The sequence below is a fragment of the Carcharhinus amblyrhynchos genome, chromosome 9 (assembly GCF_965287045.1).
Source record: "Carcharhinus amblyrhynchos chromosome 9, sCarAmb.v2.hapA, whole genome shotgun sequence".
NCBI classification, from domain to species: Eukaryota; Metazoa; Chordata; class Chondrichthyes; order Carcharhiniformes; family Carcharhinidae; genus Carcharhinus; species Carcharhinus amblyrhynchos.
In genome coordinates this window covers 50,765,780-50,784,890 of record NC_137332.1, presented here as the reverse complement: position 1 = coordinate 50,784,890, position 19,111 = coordinate 50,765,780, and positions in this window count along the sequence as shown.

Here is a 19,111-nt window from a genome sequence, read left to right as displayed (position 1 = left end):
CATAATAGTTGCATCTGCTTTCAGAAGCATTAAGAATACAAATGGAAGATCATTAAGGTGGCAAGGTGTTTATTCCCTGTTTTCAGAGACAACTGCAGTTTTTGAAATTCGAATCATATGGTACCACTGAAATCAAATGCACTCAGGTACATTAATTGGAAATAGCATGTCTCTTACAGCATGTTCTGCGATGTGTAAAATTTTGAACCGTTTTCAAAGCACACAGTTTATGACAGATTTGGTTTGTGTGGAGTTATTTGTAATCCTTTTAATCATTTTGTGTATAAATGTGTTTTAGAATCTGTTTTGCCTGTAAAAACATGTAGGGTAGAATTCTGTTATCAATGTTAGCATTTTATTCATCCATATAATATGTCACTATCAATGTTACAGGTGAACGGCCTTCATCAAAATGTTAATTTTTGCTTGGGAGAGAAAGCAGTGCATCATTTTTATCTTGCAAATCCCCAGAGAGATGGTCCACTGTAACACAACTCATGTGAAAACGTGCCATATTTGTGAACAAACCAATGTCTTTTCCTGACCTCTGTGTTTTAATGTTGACTCTTTCCTTTTATTCTCCATTTCATTATTCTTCAAATTCCTCAAATTCAGTGCCAGAGTTTCATGGTGGAATGGACTATTCATCCTGTGAATTATTTAAGACATGAATAGTCCTTTTCTTTTCCATCCTAATGAATCTTCATTTCCAAAACAAATTTGTATAAGATGGCAAGAATGTCATTGAGACCTCCACTTGAATGTAAATGAAAACTCAGATTCAAACATTTTAAGTAGAACTGTGGTGCTTTTGCTGTGCCTCAACTAGGATCACCTTTGCAACACCATTGGCCTGAAGCATGTCTAATGTCAAAAAATAAATAGCACATTTTCTCATCCTTTTTTTGGTTAATTGGGTGTCTGCCACAGAGGGAAACCCTGTACTATATTTTGGAACTCTAAGCCAAGCAACTTTTAAAAAAAATCTACATTCACCTGCAGTTTCTTTTTAAGGACAGAGTGCACACTTTCTAGCCATTGGAATGTGTCTCACTATTTCAGATCAATAAGTTAGGTGCACTTTGGCAGAACCATGGATTAGGAAAACCCTGGATGTATAAAAATATACCAACTTCCACCTAACCTAAAGGTAAACTCTTCTAGCAGCAGTTACACCTTGTCTTAGATTTCACTTAGTCCTCATGTGAAAGGCTCTACTAATGTCACATGTGCAGTGCAATTAGCATACCTTTCAAGGTACTCAGTGACAGCTTGGAGCAGACTGGAGATCATCTTTCCTGCAGCATACTTCTTTTGATCTGGAAGAACCATGAGTTAGACAAAACATTTAAGATATAAGCCAAGGAATCCTGAACCATGAAGAACTATCTTGGGCACAAATCATGTATATTGTCACTGAGGAAAGTGATATTCTCACAAGGACAGCTCTGTCTTGTTGGTGGTTTTTGGCATTGCATAAAGCAGCTTTTATAATTACAAGTGATTACTGTCCTCAGACCTAAGATGCAGCGTCCAATTTGTCCCATTGACCTTGTTCATTCAGGCCTTCATTATGCACTATTTTAGTAAACCTTCAAAACATCAGTCTTTATTATGGATTGTGAGACTGTCATGGGATAAGAAAACAAAATTGATGCTAATTTAGGCAAAATTAAACTGTGTCAATCAAATAAAGTTCTACAAAGCTGCAATTATCCACAAAATGTTCTAATCTTAGCTCGCCTGAAATCTATTCTCCATAACTGGATATTCTGTCCTACCTCAGAAACGTCTTCATTTTTCATTTACTAGGCTATTGAGAATCCATGTTCACCTCAGCTACAGTGATCTCTCCAAGTAACTACTCTCCGAAAAGATATACTTCCTAACATCTAACCTAACTTTTTCCCAAGACATTTTTATACATATCCTTATGTCCTAGCATTTCAAGTAACATCTCCAATACATTTAACTTCTAAGACTTGATTTCTCTAATAAATATATCTCCCAGCACCTCCAGCATTCTAACAACCATGAGGTCCAAGCCTGGGTATAGTTTTAACTTCCTTCTGCTGTAACTTCTCTTGAATATTCTCTGCTGTACTGGAACCAAAGCAAGATTCCATTACTCCAAATATGACCGTGGAAAAACCTTCAACAGCCTATACATAATATTGTGTTACATTGCAAAAACTAATTTACCTTATAAATCATGCTACTTAGGGACATTTTTAATGATTTATCGCAACTTCATCTCTTGGTCTGATGGTGGATAAAAATGTACACTGATCCTACTAGCCAAATTCCAAATTTTTTAAAGCGTATTTTTGACTTCATATGGTTATGCAATGATATCACGACTTGCATTGCAAGTACTGCATGTCCCATAACTAAAAACATATCCCACACCCATTCTGAGTAACTACTCGCCTCAACAGTATAGTAACTTTGGAAACACAGAAAATAAATCCTTCCATTATTTCCTATAAACTGATAACACAAATCTGCTCTTAGGAAAAGAAAACATAAGTCTCTGACTTATAAAATAAAGGATTGGTGTTCCAATTGGTCTGATTTTTGTGGGGAAACCTTCTGTATCCATGAAAGGGTCATTACTGAAGGACTACAAGAAGCAGATGGCCAAGTCAGGTGAAGCCATGTATCTCTCTGCTTATGACTATTGATGCTCCATACGTTCAGTACATGCTTCCATCACCCCACAAACTCAAATTGAATCTTTTGTCATCCTGCTATTAGGCAAACATGTTGTATGATGGTTGTTTACACAAATTGGAAACACATTCGATCAAGTTTCTCACCTTTGATATACATGCATGAGCCTACTCTGCAGAAGCAGCTGCACTCCACACCATGTAGTGTTTGTTTTCTTCAGGAATATGCTGCATAGAGTGTATGAATGGAGTGCATCTGATTAGTGTATTTTCCAAAGTGAGGCTGGCTGCCAGTGTGCAGATCATTTTAGCGAGCTACAGCATTTCCTGTTTTGCCATAACTTCCAAGACCTACACAGATTAATAGCACTGAGATCAAAGATTTATGAGATATGTGTTGGGAAGTTCCTCAGGAATTCTTCTGAGTTGCTGCCATAATTTCAGTGGAGATTTAAGATAAATATGTAAACAGGATTTCTGACAACTTTCCTCCAAGGTTATGGCAGCCAATCTGTAGAAGCTGCAAGGAAGGTCTTTATGATAGTGGTCATTATTTCACAATTACTGCAAATTAATTCATAAATTGCATTTTTTCATGTTTTCCTGTTTCCTTCTGGAAAGATCACTCAAAAATGATCAAGGAAGGCTCACTTTCACCCTTCTCCCCATAATTGCAGTTGGCAACTAACACTTCATCACAGCGGATTATCTAACTTATTTCAGACAAGTGATCAAACCAGAATCATTCCTGGTCCTTCACAACTGTTGGACATTAAGAGTTGAGAAATATTCTGGCTCACTGTACCCATCTTGGGAAAGATTGCAGGGAGGGTGTTGGGTGGTGGTAGGGGGGGGTGTTTGTGTTTGAGTTGGGACGTCATTCCTGGAAAATAAATCGGAGGTAGCCAAGGCAGGCTGTTTCAAAGGTCTGCCTTGGTGCTCAAGGACTTTGTCCCAGTTGTATGGTTGAATATTAGGCCCTCTAGTGTTACCCCATCATCCACCCCATCCATTCCTTGTGCCTAAACTGTTCCAATTTATGCCTCCACACAACCTAATGGTAGTTCATGCCTTCCATACCGACTTATGCTCTTTCATCCACTCCAATTCCCCCTCATTTCTTCTCTGTCAACCTATGCCTCGCCATCCACTCACAATGGCCTATTACAACCATGTGCCAAATTTAGTGTCAACTCATGCCAATCCATGCCCACCACCCAGTACTTTGGCCTTACCACCTCTATGCCAACTCACCCAGTATTCTCCATGTGCAGACTTCAGGAACCATGCTGAAATTAAATAAGATAAAGTCCAAAGTATCTATTACAGGTGCTTTTCTATATATATATATATCTCTCACAAACACACGTGTGTATATATAACACGTGACAACGTCTCATTGATAAAGGCCAATTTAATTTATTTAAATCTCCCAGTATTTAATCCCTTATAAAATCCAACAGTTGTATTCATTAGTCCACATCAAAGACAGTTAATTCCATCAGCTAATCTGCGAATAAACTTTTGGAACTGTCAATCAAACTGTGAAATGACAACTCCAGCACTCTTACAATGACAGGTATGAAAGCAATAAAGTAGTAATAATGATATAATGATAACCTTTAAGTTTATATCAACAAACAACTATGAAACCTAAAAGCACCAATTCTTTTCAACTCTCATGCAGGCAGACTTTTTTCAAAATTTATAGGAATTTAGATCATTGGCAGCTTGACAGTTCATAGACTGATTCACCTTTTACCAGCATTTATGTCTATTGAAAAATCATAAGTCACATAGAGCAAGATAAGACTTTCACTCCAGTTAAAATGGGGTCGGTCTGAAGACAATTTCACCAATGTGATTTGGCTGCAATTCAAGAAATTAACCATAATATGCCATTCTAAAACTTCCATAGAACCAAAGAACCATAGAACATTACAGCACAGAAACAGGCCTTTTGCCAGACAATTTTTCTGCCTAGTCCCACGGACCTGCACCTGAACCATATCCCTCTACACCCCATGGACATGTCCAAGTTTTTCTTAAATGTTAGAAGTGAGCCCACATTTACCACTTCATCTGGCAGCTCATTCCACACTCCCTGTGAAGAACTCCACCACCTCCCCCCCCCAATATTCCCTTTAAACATTTCTCCCTTCACACTTAAACAACGTCCTCTAGTTTTTTCTCCCCTACCCTCAGTAGAAAAAGCCTGCTTGCATTCACTCTGTCGAAACCCATCATAATTTTATACACCTCTGTCAAATCTCCCCTCATTCTTCTACGCTTCAGGGAATAAAGTCCTAACCTATTCAACCTTTCTCTGTAACTCAGTTTCTCAAGTTCTGGCAACATCCTTGTAAGCCTTCTCCGCACTCTTTCAACTTTATTAATATCCTTCCTGTAATTAGATGACCAAAACTGCACACAATACTCTAAATTCAGCCTCACCAATGTCTTATCCATTGCACAACTTTATTTATTCTTCATGTCCAATGAATGGGGTTGCTAATTTATGTCAAATTATGGACTGAGATTTTATTGAGTCTGATCACTCATGCTTGCTTATTTCACACAAAATCCATTCAACTGTGGTTTTAACACAATAGTCTAGACTAAGTCAAACACAAGACATAATAGTCTGATCAACTACACCATCTAAACCTTAATAATATTAATGATAAATATTCTTACACATAATGGGGAAATTTTATGTTTTCATTGCAGCAATCTGATGCAGCAGATCACCTGCCTATTGTAGAACATCCTATTCCCCCACCTTGTGCTTGATTACTGCCCTACTGTAAGAATAAAAGTTTGTCACTAAATAGTCCAACAACCATACAAAAATGTCCCAAGGTACAAAGAAACTGCATGGAGATAGAATTCATAGGGTGGCCAAGCTCAGGTGATGACAGAGATTCTGAGTGGTTTTTGGAAGCTTGGGACAAAAGTAACAAATCTGAGAGGTTCAGCAAGCGAAATGCTGGGTTTGCAAGCAGGGTCTAGGCTCTACCATCAAGGAGAAGGGGAGGAGGGAGATGTTGAAGGAGGCATAGCAATGTAGCTGTCAGAAAATGCAGCAGACAGGAAATACAGCAAAGTGCCAGAGTGCAAAAACACAGCAATACAGCATTGGTAAACACAATAGTGTACCAGTCAGAAACACAGTAGGACAGCATCAGCAAACACAGCAAAGCATCAGCAATGCAGCAATCAGGAAACACAACAATGTACCAAGCAGAAAAAAACTGCAATGCACCAGCCAGGAAACACAGCAATGCACTGGTTGGAAAACACAACAATGCAGCATCAGAAAACAGGACAATACACTGCCCAGAAAACACAGAGTTGCACTGTTCAGAAAACACAGTAATGGAGCATGAGAAAACAATAATACAGCATCAAAAAACACAATAATGCAGCATCAGAAAACACAGCAATGCACCGGCCATAAAACACAACAAAGCACCATATGGAAAACACCAGCAATATACAGTCAGAAAACACAGTAAGGCACAGCCAAAAAACACAGCAATGCAGCATTAGAAGAGCAAAGGTCTAGGCAAGGTTGTAGGATTTTTGAAAATCACAGGCTTATATGAAGTAGGGAGGCCTGAGGCTTTGGAAGTATTTGAAAGTGACAAGGACTTTAAGGTTAATGTACTGGGATATAGTGAGCCAATAGATATCTGTGGCAAAAAGACTACAGAATACAGGACAGTATAAGATAAATGGCAGAGTTCTGGACAAATTGAAGTTTGTGTTTTCCAGCGTCTTGAAGGCCATCGGTGAAAATGAAACTTAATAATTTAATACTTGGCTTTGATTTTTTCAGGTTGTGACCTAATGGAGTAAATGTTGTCTCAGTAGAAACAGTCATAATTGGAATCGGATTGATATCTGATTCAGGAGGGAATCGAAGGATAAAAGATAAAAGATTTAAAGTGGCTTGATCAAATTCTAAATTGGATGAAAAGAGCTGGAAGGTGGAATGAGCTTAATGTAAACAGTTGGGAGTGGGATGGTGAGTAGATGTTGTCCTACACTCTTAGGTTCTTATATTTCTATCAATTAGCGTCTGAAGTAAAAGAAACCTGTACTTAAATGGAGATTTTGAAATTAAGCCAATTCAAGGCTTGTTTCTGTTAATCCTCACGGAAACATTTGAAAGGCTAAAAAAAGTTCTGGAAAATTCTTTATCGCAAATGCAATTTATTATTAATGCAACATTGTGTAAAGAATTTATAACCTGTTTATCTGTCTGGCATGTTAAGTTTATTTCTTAAATGTAGAAAGTACACACAGTAAATTTGAATAATATGCAAACAGTAGGAAAGCTGGCACTAAAATGTTTGATAAATATTTTTGCTGCATGTCTCTGTGAGTATATGAACTTCACTCACTAAGATATGGCAATTGAACTGGTGAAATTATGACCTCCTGAAAAATGGAAAGAACTAAAAAAAAACTTAAAATGTGACAACTACCAATAACCCCATTACTCATAAATTAGAGAACAAGAAATGTATGGTTGAAAAGAAATTGGTTTTGAATAGGCAAGGTGTTTCTGAGAGGAACTCACAACAATTGTTGGGATACAAAAAAGAAAAAAGGAGTACAACACAGGAACAGGCCCTCTGGTCCACCATGCCTGTGCTGACACATGACGCCTTTCTAAACTAAGGACCTTTTGCCTCTATGCGGTCTGAATATACAGCTATTCCCTGCCTATTCATGTATCTGTCAAGATGCCTGTTAAACGTTGCTATTGTATCTGCTTTTACCACCTCCTCTGACAGTGCATTCCACGCATTTGCTATCCTCTGTGTAAAAACCTGTCTCTCACAACTCCTTTAAACTTTCCCCTTTTTACCTTAAATCTATATCCCCTAGTGATTGACATTTCTACCTTGGGAAAAAGACTGACTATCCATTCTATTCATGCCTCTCATATTTGTGAACTTCTGTCAGGTTGCCCCTCAGCCTCTGACATTCAAGTGAAAACAAACCAAGTTTGTCCAATTTCTCCTCATCACTAACACTCTCCAAACCAGGCAATATTCCAGTAAACTTTTCTGTACTTTCTCCAAAATCTCTACATTCACTTGGTAATGTGACAACCAGAACTGTATGCAATATTCCAAAGGTGGCCTAATGAATGTTCTATACAGTTGCAACACATCTTGCCAATTTTTATACTCTATGCCTCAACCAATGAAGGCAAGCATGCCATATGCCTTCTTGATCATCGCATCCATTTGTGTTGCCACTTTCAGGGAACTATGGACCTGTACGCCTTGATCCCTCTATATATTAATGCTTCTAAGAGTTCTGCCGTTTATTGTATACTTCCCTTCTGCATTAGACTTTCCAAAACCTTGCATTTGTCTGTATTAAATTCTATCTGCCATTTCTCCTTCCAAGTCTCCAGCTTAATCATATCCTGCTGTATCCTCCTCGCTATGCACAGGTCCCCAACTTTGTGTCAGTGGCAAATGGACTAATCACACCACCTGCATTCTCCTCCAAATCATTTATACATATTACAAACAACAGGTGTCCCAGCACTGATCCCTGTGGAACACCACTGATCAGATCCCCTGTCTGAAAAACACCCTTCCACCATTACTTTCTGTCTTATATGATCAAGCCAGTTCTGTATCCATCTTATCAGCTCACTATGGGTCCCATGGGACTTCACATTCTGCATCAGCACGCCATGAGAGACCTTGTCAAAGGCCATGCTAAAGTCCAAGTAGAGAACATCTACTAACTTGCCCTCATCAATCATTTGTCACTTCAAAAAACTCAAATCACATTTGTGAGACATGACCTTCCCCATACAAAGCCATGCTGCCAATCACTAAAGTCCATATTTTTCCAAATCTAAATAAATTCTGCCCTAAAAATCTTCTCCAATAATTTCCCTACCACTAACGTAAGATTCACCGGCCTGTAATTTCCAAGATTATCCTTGTTGCTTTTTGTAAACAAAGGAACAGCATTGACTATTCTCCAGTCCTCTGCGGCCTCTCCAGTGACTAAAAATGTACAAAGAATTCATACAACACCTCAACAATTCCCTCCCTCACCTCCCTCAGTATTCTGGATAGATCCCATCACACCTTGGGAACGTGTCTACCTTAATGCTTTTGAATACACCCAATACCTTTTTCATACTGTCATGCCCTAGAATATCAACATACCCCTCTTTAGACTCACCATCCCCCGACCTTCTGTTTTGTGAATATCAATGTAAAGTATTTGTAAGGACCTCACCTACTTCCTCCGGCTCCATGCATAAATTCCCTCCTTTGTCCTTGAGTGAACCTGCCCTTTCCCTAGCTACCTCTTGCTCCTTATGCACAAATAAAATATCTTGGGATTTTTAAAAATCCTATTTGTCAAGTACATTTCTCAGCCCCTTTTAGCCCTCCTGACTCTTAGTTTAATTTCTTTCCTGTTTTCTTTATATTATTCAAGGGCTCTTTCTGTCTTCAGTTTCCTAAACCTTACATATGCCTTCTGTTTCTTTTTGACTAAGCTCACAATTTCTCTTGTTATCCAAGGTTCCTGAATCTTGCCATCTGTATCCTTCATTTTCACAGGAACATACTAGTTCTGAACTCTAATCAACTGCCCTTTAAAAGATTCCCACATGACAGATGTGGATTTACCCTCAAACAGCCAGTCCGTATCTACATTCCCCATTCCTACCTATTATGGTCATTAGCCTTCTCCTAATTAGTACTTCCACCCAAAGACTACTCTTATCCTTATCCATAAATAACTTAAAACTTACAAAATTATGGTCAATGTTCCCAAAATGCTCTCCCATTGAAACTTTGATCACTTGGCCCGGCTCATTCCCCAATACCAGGTCTAGTATGGCCCCATCCTAACTGGACTATTTGCATATTGCTTCAAGAAACCCTCCTGTATGCACATAGTAAATATCTCCCCCCATTCAAGCCCCTGGCGCAAAGAAATTCTCAGTCAACATAGGGCAAGTTAAAATCAGCCACGACAAGAACTCTGTTGTTTTTACATTTTTCCATAATCGTCCATGTATCAGTTCCTCCATCTCCTGCTTTTGTTGGGAGGCTTGTGGTACGACTCAATCAAAATGAGTGCAACCTTCCTATCCCTGATCCCTGAGGGAGGACACCTTGAAGGGCCTTGCTGGATAAGCCCTTCAATGTGTCCTCCCTCAGTACAGCTGTGATATTCTCCTTAATGCAACTCCCCCACCTCATCCCTATCTATCATGTCTGAAACATCTAAATCCCCAAATATTAAGCTGCCAGTCTTGTCCCTTTCTCAAACAAGTCTCTGTAGTGGCGACAGCATCATAGTTAGATGTACTAATCCAAGCTCTAAGTTCATCTGCCTTACCTGTTACCTTCCTCACGATAGAACAAATACACTTCACACAACGAGTCCCACTGTGTTCAGTAACCTGTCCCTGTCTGTTCTTCCTTTTAACCTCACTTGACTACCTGGAAAGCAAAGTAATAATGAGAGTTCCATGCTAAATTCCAGGAAAATGGACAAAAACCTCTGGATTGGTTTTACAGACTTCAGGCATAAGACTCAAAGAGTCAGTGGAATATATTTGAAATTTCCAGTCCAGGAATCAGAATAGCTTTGAAGATTGGCTGCCATTTATAGAAACTGTGTTGAAAATCGAGTGGCCAATCTGCACAGCAAATTATACGCCGGCACAGCAAATTAAAAAGCTATTCCAGTATCTGTACATAAGAACATAATAAGAACATAAGAAATAGGAGCAGGAGTAGGCCATCTAGCACTTCGAGCCTGCCCCGCCATTCAATAAGATCATGGCTGATCTGTCGTGGCTCAGTTCCACCTTCCCGCCCTCTCCCCATAACCCTTAATCCCCTCTCTTATCAAAAACCCATCAACCCGCGTCTTAAAAATATTTAGCGAGGCAGCCTCCACCACTTCAACGGGCAGAGAATTCCAGAGATTCACCACCCTTTGAGTGAAGAAGTTCCTCCTCAACTCCGTTCTAAACCGCCCCCCCCTTTATCTTGAGGCTGTGCCCCCAAGTCCTACTGTCTTTTTTGAGCGGGAAGAGTCTCTCCACCTCTATCCTATCCATCCCATTCATCATCTTATACGTCTCAATGAGATCTCCCCTCATTCTTCTAAACTCCAACGAGTACAAGCCTAGTTTATTCAGCCTCTCCTCATAGCTCAACCCCCTCAACTCCAGTATCAGCCTAGTGAACCTCCTCTGCACTCCCTCCAAGGCCAAAATATCTTTGCGCAGGTGCGGCGCCCAAAACTGCACACAGTACTCCAGCTGCGGCCTCACCAATGCCCTATACAGCTGCAGCAAGACCTCCCTACTTTTATATTCAATCCCCCTCGCTATGAAGCCAGCATCCCATTCGCCTTCCTGACCACCTGCTGCACCTGCAAGCTGGGTTTTTGCGACTCATGCACAGGGACCCCGAGGTCCCTCTGCACCGTCGCCTGCTGCAGTTTTTCGCCACGTAAGTAATAGTCCTTCCTACCATTTTTCCTACCAAAGTGGACCACCTCGCACTTGCCAACATTAAATTCCATTTGCCATTTCCTGGCCCATTCGCCGAGCCTATCTAGATCCTTCTGCAGACTCTCCACACCCTCCGCACAATTTGCTGTTCCCCCAATCTTGGTGTCATCAGCAAATTTCGACACCCTACACTCGGTTCCCTCCTCCAGATCATCTATATAAATGGTAAAAAGCTGAGGCCCCAGCACCGACCCCTGGGGCACTCCACTAGTCACCATCCGCCAATCCGAATAGCACCCGTTGACCCCCACTCTCTGCCTCCTATTTGACAACCAATCCTCTATCCACGCTAACACCCTACCCCCAACTCCATGTCCCTCGACCTTCTGCAATAACCTCTTGTGAGGTACTTTGTCAAACGCCTTCTGAAAATCCAGAAAGACCACATCCACCTGCTCTCCTCTATCCACCGCCCAAGACACATCCTCATAGAACTCCAGTAAATTTGTCAGACACGACTTCCCTTTAATGAAACCATGCTGCGTCCGCTCTATCAAGCAATTCCCTTCAAGATGCCTCGCAATTTCCTCCTTAATGACGGATTCTAACATTTTACCTACCACAGACGTTAAACTAACCGGCCTATAATTCCCCGCCTTTTGCCTGGCACCCTTCTTAAACAACGGCGTAACATTAGCCGTTTTCCAATCTTCCGGTACTTCCCCGGAATCCAGCGACGTCTGGAAAATAACCACCAAGGCATCCACTATCACCTCCGCCATTTCTTTCAGAACCCTCGGATGCATTCCATCCGGTCCTGGGGACTTGTCCACAATCAGCCCCTCCAGTCTGTCGAGCACCGCCTCTCTAGTAACAGTAATGTCATTAAGACCCTCCAGTCCTACCACCTTTCCATCACTAACACCCGGCACTCTTCACTCTCTGTAATTACTACAACTTCTTGTTACCGGAATATATGACCCATACTAGCAAGAGCACTTACACTCTCAAAATTGGCCACTTATAGCCTTGTATTACACGTCATTATATATGGAAAATGATATTTCTTGGACATTGAATTATCATGCTAAATAAAACAAGCAGAATGTAGAAGTCAGATTGAAGAGGAGTCAAGAAAAAATCTTCCAAGTCTTCTCTTAGGACATAAAATCAATAAATCATAAAATAATTACAGTGCAGAAGGAGGCCATTCAGCCCATTGAGTCTGCACTGTCCACCCAGGTCCTATTCCCATAGCCTCACGCATTTACCCTGCTAATTCTCCTGATACTAGTGTCAATTTAGCATGGCCAATCAACCTAACCTGCACATCTTTGGACCGTGGGGGGAAACCAGAACACCCGGAGGAAACCCATGTGCACACAGGGTGAATGTACAAATTCCACACAGTTGGTGACCCGAGGCTGGAATTGAACCCAGGTCCCTGGCACTGTGAGGCAGCACTGCTAACCACTGTGGCACCGTGCCACCTCAGATTATGATAGAGTGAATTGTGAAAGAATTGAGTTTGGTAAGGTGAACTGAATTTACTTTTTGTTGCTTTTTGACCCATCCATTTTGTCAGAAAACTCTGCACTGCACATACCCAAATTTCATCTCTATGGTTTTAGCTGGATAGAAACACTTCCAGAAGTATGAAGTCAGAAGATTTTCCCAACAATACACAATTGCATGAAATACACATTTGTGCTTTCCATTGCAAAAAGTTGTGTATGGCACATGAAAATGTACAGCATCTTGCTAAATGGATATCAAGCAGTAGCAGCAGCTCTTGCAGAGCTATTTTTGTGTCATGATATTTTTTAATTCTTATCCAAAAACATTTACACAAAAAAATGGAAAAATTAGCATCCTGTTTAAACTCTTATTTTTCTAATTTATATCCAAATTGAATGGAAGTCTGTTCTGCATCAGGAGATAGATAATACATTATTCTAGTTACTGTATAAATTAGTCTATTTTTATTTTTCCTTTCCCTTTATAGATTTATGTTTTTATTCCCACTTTACCCATTCTGTTACCTCAAAGTTGAATGTGAAATTGTGTTCATTGGAATAAACCATGAGGAGAAAAATCAAATTTGATAGGGACACAGGAATAGAGAGACATAGGAGACATAATATGCAAAGTTCTGCTGGAAGGACAAGTTGTTAAGGCTGTCAATAAAGCATGCCAGACCCTTTTCTTTATGAATAGAGAAAAAAGAACAAGGAAGTTATGGTATTTAGAGATTGTTGAGTAAGTCTGTGAGTAAGATTCTGGGCATCACACTTTAGGAAAGATGACAAGGTCTTGGAAATACTACTTAGGAGATTTATGAAAATGATATCAGATATGAGGGACTTTGATTACATTGAGAGATTAGAGAAAATGAGTTTGCATTCCTTAGAGCAGAGACATTTAAGGCGAGATGTAATAGAGGCATGAAGGATTGTATTAGAATAAATGGAGAAATTGTTTCCACTGGCAGGAGAGTAACCGATGGAAAAGATTAAAGATAATTGGCAAAAAAGCTAGAGGGGAGATGAGAACTTTTGTTCTTATTCTCCATATATCTCAGCTCATCCATCACCTCTCCCTGCGTTGATTGACTTGTGACTCCAATATTTCAAATTTAAAACTCTCACCTTTGTCTTTTGTGGCTTTGCAACATGCTTCCTTTCATCACTTTCTCCATACCTACTACCTCCTAATCTCTGTTCTTCTAATCCCAACTCCTGTGTATTCCCTCTCTCCCTTTGTCCATCACTACCAACCCTACCCCCACGCAGCCCCCCCCGCACCACCCACCCACCCCCCCCCCCCCCCCCCTCACCCCCACTCCCGCACCCCAGCCATGCCTTCAACAACCTATGCCCAGCATTTTGGGTTTTTTCTTTGAACTCCTTTCTCTCCTGGCCTCTCTCATCTCCTTTGATCTTTAAAAAAAGTCTATTTGATCTGATTATTGGTCAACTCCTTAATAGCCATTTCTCACTATACTTCTGTACTGCCATGGAATGCTTTTCTACATTAAAGGCACAACTGGAATTGTTCTAAAAGTCAGAAATTTACCATTTTTTATTGAGTGATATTGAACAGAACTGAGAATTTTTCTGAGGTGGCATAAGTCCTGCACCAGGGTCAGAGTGGAAATGCGACTCCATGTAAGTGCACATTGGGATTTGGGGCCTCATTTTACGGGTGGTGTTTCAACGTGTATTCAGAGTCTAGATTGGTGCTCTTTGGTGTTTGCCTATTTTGTCAAAATAAGCTACTCAAGACTGTTGTTTGTTAAAACCATTAATATTTGTTTACAGCTCTGTGTACATGTTAGGGATTTCTCCTCCCTCCAGATCTCTGTTGCATAGTGATGTGTTATTGCATCGTTGTAACATCAACATCAGGTGCTTCTGAAGATAACCCTGTACTGTACAGGTGACAGCCAATTAACTGGCTGCTGCTGGGCATGACCATAGCTCACCCCTCAGAGCTCCTGGCAATGTCAGCCTGGCACCCTGGCACTGCTTAAGGGGCAAACTGGCACTGCCCAGGGAGTGCATTGACATTGGGCATTGGGCAGTGCCAAGGGGCGGGGCAAGAGGGATGGAGCCTATTAGGGGTGATCGGTGGGTGTGGGGGTCCTGCTGCTACTCTGCACTGGAATCGTAGGCAGATGGAGGGAAAAGGAGATTGGGGCTGGCCATCTGGTTGGGGTTACCAAGGGGGGAGGTGGAGATCAGGGTTGGCTGGGGGTGGTGAGGGGGTTATATTGGGGTGACACAGGGAAGACTGGGAGGCCAGCAATTGGATGGTGGAGAATTGGTAGGCCAGGCCAGCGATTTGGAGACTGGGAATCTTTGATGTGACAACTTATCAAATGCCTTCTGAAAATCCAAGAACAATAACATCCACAGTTTCGCCTTTATCCATGTTGCTTATTACATCCTCAACGGACTCCAAAAAATTACCTGATATGATTCTCTTTCACAAAATCACATTGACTCTGCTTGATTGCATTTAGATTTTCTAAGTAGCCTACTATAACCATCTTAACAATAGATTCCGGAAATTTAAACTAACTGACTTTAGTTTCCTGCTTTCTGTTTCTTTCCTTTCTTGAATAGAGGAGTCACATTTGCTGTTTTACAATTTGATGGACTTTTCCAGAATCTAGGGAGTGTTGGAAAATTAAAAGCAACGCATCTAGCATCTGAGCAGCTACTTCCTTTAAGACCCTTGGATGAAATCCATCAGGACCTGGGGTCTGGTCAGCCTTTAGTTCCCATAATTTTCTCTACCCTTTCGCTGGTGATTATTACTATTTTAAGTTCCTCCCTCTTTTCATCTCCTGATTCACAATTATTTCTGGGATGTTACTTGCATCCTTTCCAGCAAAGACAGGGCAAAATTCATCCACCGTTTCCTTATTTTCCATGATTAGTTTTCCATTCTCAATTTCTGGAAGACTAATGCTCACTCTATTACTTACTCAATGCTAAAAATTGCTGCTCTAAGAAACTCTCCAAAACATCCATCATCCGAGCTACCTTTGCCAGTCTGATTTGTTGAATCCATATGTAATTACCCATGATCATTTCTGTACCTTTTTCACAGGCCCCCATTATTTCTTCATGTACCCCCACATCCTGCAGTGTGATTAGTGTCGGGGGCTCATAAACTGCCCCCACAAGATGCACTCTTATATACATGTCCCATGTCCCATGTCTCTGCATCCTTTTTTTGATTCCCTGCCTCCCTCACTCCCCTGAATAGACTGCCTCCTTTGCTGGCCCTTGCCCTGCCTCAGCTAGTGAGGCTTCATTCCCAGGACAGCCTCCCACCCTTCCCGCTAGTCCTCCCTCCTATATCCAGTCTATTTGCAGCTTGGTATCGTGACACCTTGATCTCAGCCAAGAGGCTGACATTTGTGAGCAATCCCCAAGAAGGCCAAAACAGCCACCATTCACTTCAAAGCCCTGGAAAAAAAGTCGTCTCACCAGGTACTCTCTCCTTTTAAATGCAGTTGTAAATGTGAAGGATTTAATTTCTGATTGGCAGGGAATTTAATTTTTCTTATTAATTAATGAGATGTGGACTTTGCTGCCTAGACCAGCATTGATTGCCCATCCCTAGTTGCCCTTAATTCCGAAGAGTTGGCCTGTTCAAGGGAAGACACGACACTGTTCACTGGGAAACATAAGCACCTTTAAAGTGCTGAGAACCTCATTGTAAAAATTCATCCCTCCTTCAGGAAACTGATTTTTGGCCTTGTGACAGATTAGGTTTCCCCACCCACTAAGTCTCCCGTTGCTTGACCTGCTGGGTTTTTCCTGCATTTTTTCTTCTCCCAATGCTACCTGCAGATTTAGCACCCTGTGGCACAGGAGGTCAATCTGCACCATCTGTCATGGCACAGAAGTTTAGTATTGTGATATGCCACTACGATGCAACTATTAATTTGAAATTAATCTTGGGGTAAAATTATCTCCATTCACCAGTTTTTACTGAAATTCCTAAGCAGTATTCATGTTTGCCTTTTGGTCAAAATTAGTGAAATAATGGAAATCTACTCTCAACCCCTTGGCAGCCTGGTTGGTAAACATATAACTTGATGAGGCTCACCTAGATATGAAAGTGATCCTAGATTTGATCTCTGGTTTTTGTTGAGTTAGTTAATGTTAGCCAGGACAGGCATTACAATTCACCTGAAGAGTTCCTATGTTGACAAATAAAACAGGGCCTGGATTTAATGTTGATGACAGGGGCTCGCCCACTGGTTGAAACATTGGTCATAACCCCTGTTGTTTCTATTAGAGTGACCCGACCAATTTATGTGTCTGTCAAGCAATCTGCTGCATTGGGCCTTCACCATGATTCAGGACCACAAGGCAGGAAATGCCACCTGCCGAGAGCTGCAGCCAATCAAAGGCCATCAATTCTCCATTGCCAGCAGGGCCACTAGGAATGAGTGGGGCTTTGGGCCATGGGGAGATTGTTGCAGGAGGTCGGAGTGCAAGAGGTGGGAGACAAGGGAAGGGAAAATAGCACTCAGCAGCACCTCTCCCCCACACCCCCACCCTTCCCACCCATCCATCCCCCCAGCTGCCTGGACAGCCTTCAGAAGGCACAGGAAAGCTGTGTGACTTACATTTCATCCCTGAGCCACCAATAGATTCCGGCGTACTCAAGAACAATTGGTCTCAGTTGGTTCATTAATGAGCCTAATTGATATTCCATTGTGGGTGAGTAAGTTTCTTCCCCCCCCATCTTCAACTAAATTATGGGAGGTTTAGCCAGCAGATGGACGTGCAGACTGACCCACAGATAAATAGGCCTGTGTCCATGTTCCCCACCACTCTGGATTATACTGTATAATGTATACTGGATTAAATTCAGCCCTCTGTTTCCCATTACTGATTTACACACTTGCGTGCATTGAATCAACAATGAACTATCGACTCAAAACAAACTTTTAAAAATCATTAACAACAATAAGGACATTAGATTAAAATTATAAACAGTAATGCATTTAATATATATTTTTAATATATTCCCCACATTGAAATAAATTAAATTGCAATGCCTGAGCTATAAAAAATCTAAGGCTCAAATAATCTCCCAAATAAATAACTGATAGAGTTTGAAACCAATATCATGAAGAGATAGACAGAAACACAGAGAATGCTGGGAAAACCCATCTGGTCCAACAGCATCTATGGAGACGGAAACAGAGTTAACATTTTGAGTCACTATCACTCTTCTTTGGGGAGCAACACAAGTAACAGGGATTGGGTATTTGACCCTTCCAACTTGTCTCACCCCTTCAAATAGATCATGGGCTGACTTGCATTTTCACTTAATTTGTGCAGCTTGGCTCCATTTCTCTTAATATGACATCTAAATTAAATCTATTGATCTTTTTTGCCAGAAGAACCAGCTTAAAGAAGACTATGGGTGGAATTTTGCTGCCCCGCCTACCACGGGAATCATAGTGGGGAGCAGAGGTTGTGTCTCACGAACTTGATCAAGTTTTTCAAGGAAGTGACAAAGATGACTGATGAGGGTAGGGTGATGGATGTTGTCTGTATGGACTTTAGTAAGGTCTTTGACAAGGTCCCTCATGACAGACTGGTACAGAAGGTGAAGTTGCACAGGATCAGAGGTGAGCTGGCAAGATGAATACAGAACTGGCTCGATCATAGAAGTCATGTCGCAGCGGAAGAGTGCATTTCTGAATGGAGGGCTGTGACTAGTGGCATTCCTCAGAGATCAGTGCTGTTGTAATATATATAAATGATTTGAAGGAAAATGTAACTAGCTTGATTAGTAAGTTTGCGGATGACACAAAGGTTGGTGGAATTGCAGATAGTGATGAGGGCTGTCAGAGGATACAGCAGGATATAGATTGGTTGGAGACTTGGGCAGAGAGATGGCAAATGGAGTTTAATCCGGACAAATGTGAGGTAATGCATTTTGAAAGGTCTAATACAGATAGGAAATATGCAGTAGAACATAGAACATAGAACATTACAGCGCAGAACAGGCCCTTCAGCCCACGATGTTGCCCCGACCAGCTTTTAGAAAAAAACAACACTAACCCACTAATCTAAACCAATCCCATTTCGTCCATAAACCTATCCACAGATCTCTTAAACGCCCCCAAACTAGGCGCATTTACAACTGCAGCTGGCAGGGCATTCCAGTCCCTCACCACCCTCTGGGTAAAGAACCTACCCCTGACATCAGTCCTATAACTACCCCCCCTTAATTTAAAGCCGTGCCCCCTCGTGCTAGCTTTCTCCATCCTAGGAAAAAGGCTATCACTATCCACCCTGTCTAAACCTCTAATCATCTTATATGTTTCAATAAGGCCCCCTCTTAGCCGCCTTCTTTCCAGCGAAAACAA